Below are 7,196 nucleotides of genomic sequence, written 5' to 3'. Positions count from 1 at the left end.
CAGCCAAAAGTGCAGTGGTGCCAACGGCAGAGGTGCTTCGGTTCCTTAAAACTACAGAGAATTCCTGCTGTGTGTGGGGAGGTCCGGAAATTTACACTTTTTTACTGATTCTTCACAGGCTGAGGGCCCAGAGTCATCATGAGAACACCATATATTACGTCATCCCAGACTTCACACTCTGTGGAAGGAAAGCTTCGAGCGTTCCTACAGTGCGGAAGGGCACCAAGGGGGTGGGAGACATGGAGGGACCATGGCAGGAGGCACGTGTGCTGCATAGCTCCTCGGATCTGGCAAGGTATGTATTTGGAATGGTAGGAAGAGAGGGCATTTCATGAATCTTGCATCCACAGTAAGAACCAAGGAGAGGAAAGAGGGAGGACATAGTGAAGGAAAAGAAGGAGGAGTCTTAGTCCATGCTGCTGTAACAAAACACCACAGAGTGTAATTTACAAATAATAGAAATGTATTGGTCACAGTCATGGAGCTGAAAAGTCCAGGATCAATATGGCAGTAGGGACTGGGCGTAGTGGCTCATGCCTGTAATCCCAACACTTTGGGAACCTGAGACAGGAGGATCACTTGAGCCCAGGAGGTTGAGACCAGACTGGAAACATTGTGAGACCCCATCTCTACAAACATAAAAAGAAAATTAACCAGGCATGGTGGTGCACACCTGTAGTTTCAGCTACTTGGGAAGCTGAGTCAGGAGGATTGCTTGAGCCCAGGAGTTTGAGGCTGTGGTCAGCTATGATCACGCCACTGCATTCCAGCCTGGGCAACAGAGCAAGACCATCTCTAAAAATAAAAAATAAGAGATGCCAACAGGTTCACTGTCTGGTGAGGGCTCTGTTCCTCATTGATGGTGACTTGTTGCAACATCCTCCCACGGTGGAAGGAACAGAAGAGTTCAAATCCACTCCTTCAAGATCTTTTATTAGGACCCGAATCCTACCCATGAGGCCTCTACCGTCAAGACCTAATCACCTAGTAAAGGCCCCACTTCTTAATACTATCACATTGGTGATTACATTTCAATACGTGAATCTGAGGTAGGGAGGGACACATTGAGACCATAGGAGAGGGAGGGTGGTCCAGTGAAAACAAGGAGTCAGCAAGGAATGTTTGGGACAACGTCCCCAGGAAGCACAGGACGACTGGGTGCCTTTCTTTGCCAAATGTATAACTGCTCTAGGGACCCTCCTCCTCACTTAGTGTATGTTCCACATTACTATTTAAAAATGTGTTTTGTGGCTGGGTGTGGTGGCTCACACCTGTAATCCCAGCACTTTTGGAGGCTGAGGCAGGCAGATCACAGGTCAGGAGTTCAAGACCATCATGGTGAAACCCCATCTCTACTAAAAATACAAAAACATTAGCTAGGCCTGGTGGCACATGCCTGTAGTCCTAGCTGCTCCGGAGGCTGAGGCAGAAGAATTGCTTGAATCCAGCAGGTGGAGGTTGCAGTGAGCCAAGCACACCACTGCACTCCAGCCTGAGTGGCAGAGAGAGACTCTGTCTCAAAATAAAATAAAATAAAATAAAATTAGTCAGGCATAGTGGCAGGCGCCTGTAATCCCAGATGCTTGGGAGGCTGAGGCAGAATTGTTTGAACCCAGAAGGCAGGGGTTACAGTGAGCCGAGACTGTGCCATTGAACTCCAACCTGGGCAACAAGAGCAAAACTCCATCTCAAAAAAATAATAATAAAATAACAAAATAAAAATGTGTTTTGCTTTGTACGTCCCTTGCACATGACAGGCTTTGATAAATATTTCTTGAATGAATGAATGAATGCAGAACATGGAGTCCCAAACTCACACAGCCCCAAACCCAAACAGGCATGAGCCAGGTAGAGGTCCATGGGGACATTTGGCACTTGAGCTAACTCTCCTTTCAGCATTTTCCATGGTTCTGGTCCACCCTGAATTTCCCTACTGGCAAGAGCTTCCATCTGAAATGCAGATGAAGTCCAAATGTCTTCTTATTCCAGATGTGCTTTACAGAGGCCACCCAACCTGTCTGCCCAGCTCATCACCAGGAACAGCGTTTGCCGGGATATCAAGAAGGGCCAGTGAACCTCAGTCTACCTAAGTCTGTATTCACAATGTTCTGGATTATGAAAGCCCCAAATAGCATTTAAAATACAAAAAAACTGGCCAGGTGTGGTGGTTAATGCCTGTAATCCCAGGACTTGGGAGACCAAGATGGGAGGATCACTTGGGCCCAAACATTTGAGGTCAGACTGAGCAACGCAGTAAGACCCTGTTGCTATAAAAATTTTAAAAATTAGCTGGGTATGGTGGCACACCACTGCACTCCAGCCTAGGTAACAGAGCAAGACCCTGTAGATAGGTAGGTAGGTAGATAGATAGATAGATAAATAGATGATAGATGATAGGTAGATAGATAGAAGGGAGTAGTCAGAATGATTATCAGCACAGTCTTGCTTTCTTATTTGTACTGTTCAATATTACACCTAGTTAGCCAGAAGCAGTGGCTCACACCTGTAATCTCTTTGGGAGGCCAAGGTGGGTGGATCACTTGAGGCCAGGAGTTCAGGACCAGCCTGGCCAACATAGGGAACTCTGTCTCTACTAAAAATACACAAACAAACCAAAAAAATTAGCTGAATGTGGTGGCACACACCTGTAATCCCAACTACTCAGGAGGCCAAGGCAGGAGAATCACTTGAACTCAGGAGGTGGAGGCTGCAGTGAGCTGAGATAACACCATTGCATTCCAGCCTGGGTGACAGAGTGAAACTTGGTCTCAAAAAAAAAAAGCATACCTAGTTGAGTGGTGTTTTTTAAAACATGGATCACACCTATAATCCTAACACTTTGGGAAGCCGAGGTGGGTAAATGGCTTGAGCCCAGAAGTTTCAAACCAGCCTGGGCAACAGAGTGAGACTCTGTCTCTACGAAAAATAAAAATAAAAAATTAGCCAGATGTGATGGTGCATGGCTGTGGTCCCAGCTACTTGGGAGGCTGATGTAGGAGGACGGCTTGAGCCCAGAAGGTCAAGGCTGCAGTGAGTCATTATTGCGCCACTGGACTCCAGCCTGGGTGACAGAGTGAGACTGTCTCCAAATAAATAAAAAATAAAATAAAATAAATGTTGTCCATGATTCACTGGTAACTGTTGCTATTTCTTCTGGGTTTGCTCAGATGTCACAGAATGTCATGGTTCTGGAAGCCTTGAGCAGGAGGAGTGACACTGGACTAACTTCCGCCAGTGAACTCACCCCTTTTGGCTTCTCAGAACCATCTAACCCTGGGATATGTAAGAATGAGTGCATTCTCTCATTCATATGGGACCTGGGAGTATTTTCTAATCTTCTCATGAAATTCATGTCTCCGTTTCCCCTTTGCCATGAAAAGTACGGAAATCTTACTGTTTTGAGCAGAGTCACTGCAAGATTAGCAGGGAAAGATCGGCAGGCAGAATCTGATCAGACATAGTGACAGCATGAGTTTCTGATTATTAAAATATGTGACATTTCAGATGATGCTACATTTTAGATATAATTGTATAATATGTATAATTATGTAATAATCATGCAATAATTTTACAACAGATTTCATGGTGTTAATTCAGTAAATACATATTTTGTCTGAAGAATGCTGGAAGAGAAGTGTTTAACAGAAAACTAACATATAAAACATTTTCAAGGAGTTTGTGCTCTGAGAAAAAAGGATTAAAGTATCCAAATAATACAAGGCAGACATAAGATTAAGATAACAGGCAGGAGCAAACGCTATGAGGGATCACAAGGAGGGAGAGATGACATTGGACTGCATGGGGATTAAGAATATTGTAATCAAAGCTGAGTGGGGCTTTTAGATAAGGTATGGATGCAAAAGCACAGAAAACACGTGTTCACTGAGTGTTAGGTGAGCTTATGAAATAACTCTGGAACTATAAGCTAGGACCAGACGGAGTATCTGAAAGCACTCAGCTTCCACTTTTGAAGCAAACATAATCCTTTATAAAAAGTATTTAGTTTGCTGGGGTTGCTGTAACACAGCCACAGACTTGGTGGCTTAAACAACAGAAATGTATTCCCTCCCAGCTCTGGAGCCCAGACGTCTGAGGTTGAGATGCTGGCAGGGTTGGTCCCTCCTGAAGGCCGTGAGCGACACTGCTCCATGCCTGATCTCTAGCTTCATGGGGTCTGCCAGCAATCTTGCATTCCTGGACTGTGGATGCATCACCCCGAGCTCTGTCTTCATGTTCACATGGTGCTCCTTCTCCCTGTGTGCGTTCATGTCCAAATTTCCCCTTTTCATCAGGACACCAGACATACTGGATTAGTGCCTACCATAATGACTTCATTTTAACATGATTCTCTCTGTAAAAACTATCTCCGAATAAGGTCACATTCTGGGGTATTGTGGGTTAAGACTTCAACAATTCTTTTTTAGGAGACGCAATTCAGCCCATAGCAGTAGCACACATTAACATAAACACACACACACAGAGTTTCATATAGCATGCACATTTTAACTTTTTTTCCCCAAGACAGGGTCTCACTCTTACCCAGGCTGGAGGGCAGTGATGCCAGTAGCTGGAAGTGCAGGTGTGTGCCACCACGCCCAGCTAATTTTTGCTTTTTTTTGTAGAGACAGGGGTTATACCATATTGCCCAGGCTGGTCTTGAACTCCTGTGCTCAAGTGATCCACCTGCCTCGGCCTCCCAAAATGCTGGAATTACAGGCGTGAGCCACCGCGCCCGATGCAAGTGCCTTTTAAAAAGTGATATTGAGAGTCAGGTGTTTATCCTAAATCACGTCATGGAATAGAACAGAGAAAGTGTAAATAGAAATGTTCTAGCTCAGTAGCTTCTCGTATAGCTTACTGACGTAACTATCTGTGTGCCTCCAGCCATCTCCCTCTCTCAGTCTAAAGATGAATAGATGTACCTGAGATTAGAGAAGGTACAACTCATCTGCATGAAGCACTACAGTTTACAAAGTATTTTCTCACACTGCATTTCATTTGATCTTCAATTCTCTCAAGACAATTATGTAAGCAAGGTAGATACCATAGTACCAGTGAGCATGAGTGAATTAAGTCCAGGAGGGGTTCAGTGAAATATTTTAGGGCCCCAGTTTAGATGAACAGAGATGGCAACACAATTCAGGTATTCTGAATTACAGCCCAGATCTTTTCATTCCATCATGATGTACCCAAAAAGAATGAAAGTAATCACTTTTACTTGTTCTTCATTTAGAAAACTTTGTGTTGGATGCACCCTACCGCAGCGTATTGACTGAACACTCAGCTCCACTGGTAGGATTATCTGGGAGTCCTTGGTGTAGGCATGATAGCAGTTGTCATTAAACAGCTGGCAGTGGTGTTCACAGTGGGACTGACGGGCAGAAACAGAGCTGCCTCTACTCACTGAGCTAACGGCTACCTTCATAACTATTAAAACAACATACACACTGCTGTGTATTTTCTGTGGGACTGAGTAGACTCTCATTTGTTGGCAGATTAGTTTAGAAGCATGAATCTTGGATCGACTTATTCAGACGTTAGTCATATTATTTGTAGACTATCCATCAAGGGTCTTGTTTGTTTCCTTTTGGAATATTTAAAATATACAGAGATTCTAATTAAATCCAGCAGGAAAAGCCCTTGTGCTGTAAATATGGGTAAATAACTGGGTCCAAAGGGGCACACCTGTTTTTTTCCTTATTTTTGTTGCTTTTCCTTTTTCAAAAATGTTAATATTAAACAGTGTTTCTATTTATTGAGAAAAAGCATTTACCAGGACCCATGCTCAGCATTTTACATCAACCTTTCCAGACCATCCCATTTTACAGAATAAAGGTGAGGCCCAGCTAGGTGGGCGGGGGGCCTTCGGCTGCGCTGGAATTTGAACCCAGGCTTTTCAGACTCCACAGAACATGCTTTTCTTTCCTTTTGAGGGGAGGTGGGAAGGGAATGGGGTGTAACAGCTTTACAGATATAATTCACATTCCATATAATTCATCAGCTAAGGGGCTAATAATAATACAAAATACACAAAGAACTCATACAACCCAACACCAAAAATATAATTCCATTTAAAAAATGGCCAAAGGGGCCGGGCACGGTGGCTCACGCTTGTAATCCCAGCACTTTGGGAGGCCGAGGTGGGTGGATCACAAGGTCAGGAGATCGAGACCAGCCTGGCCAAATGGTGAAACCCCATCTCTACTAAAAAAAAAAATACAAAAATTAGCTGGGCATGGTGGCACCTGCCTGTAATCCCAGCTACTCAGAAGGCTGAGGAAGAATTGCTTGAACCCAGGAGGAAGGCTGCAGTGAGCCGAGATTGTGCCACTGCACTCCAGCCTGGCACCTGGCGACAGAGCAAGACTCTGTCTCAAAAAAAAAAAAAAAAAGGCCAAAGGAACGAAATAGACACTTCTCAAAAGAAATTTGAATAGCTAACAGGTATATGAATACGTGCTCAACAGCTCCAGTCACCAGGGAAACGCTAATCAAACCAGAAGATACAGCCTCACACCTGGTAGGATGAATAGTACCAGGGGTCAAAGATAAGTACTGGTGAGGATGAAGAGGAAGTGCTTGTGTGCTGCTGGTGGGGATGTAAATATAGAAAACAATATGGAGCTTCCCCCAACAAAACTGAAAACAGAAATATCTGGATATACACCCAAAGGAACTGAAATCAAGATTATAAAGAGATATCTGCACTCCTATGTTCATTGCAGCATCACTTGTAACAACCGAAACAAAATGGCCTTTGACAGATGAAGAAACATGTGGCATATAAAAAAATACGATTAAATATTACTTAGCCTTAAAGAAGAAATCCTGTCATTCTCAACATGGAGGACATTATGCTGAGCAGAATTAAAATAAGCAAGACACAGAAAGAGAAATACTGCATGATCTCACTTGTATGTAAAATTTAAGAGCCAAATTCACAGAAGCAGAGGGTAAGATGGTTGCCGGGGGCTGAGGGAAAGGGGAAATAGACTGATACTGGTCAAATGGTACAAAGTTTCAGTTATACGAGATAAATGATTTCTGGAGATCCAATGTCCAGCATGGTGATGACTGTTCCGTATTATATGACATACGTGTCATTTGTTAAAGACAGATCTGAAATCTTTTCATCACACATACATACACACACAATGGTAATTATGTAGAGGTAATGAAGATATTAAGGAGCTTGA

The sequence above is a fragment of the Callithrix jacchus genome, chromosome 19, assembly GCF_049354715.1.
Source record: "Callithrix jacchus isolate 240 chromosome 19, calJac240_pri, whole genome shotgun sequence".
NCBI lineage: Eukaryota > Metazoa > Chordata > Mammalia > Primates > Cebidae > Callithrix > Callithrix jacchus.
This window is presented reverse-complemented; position numbering follows the sequence as displayed.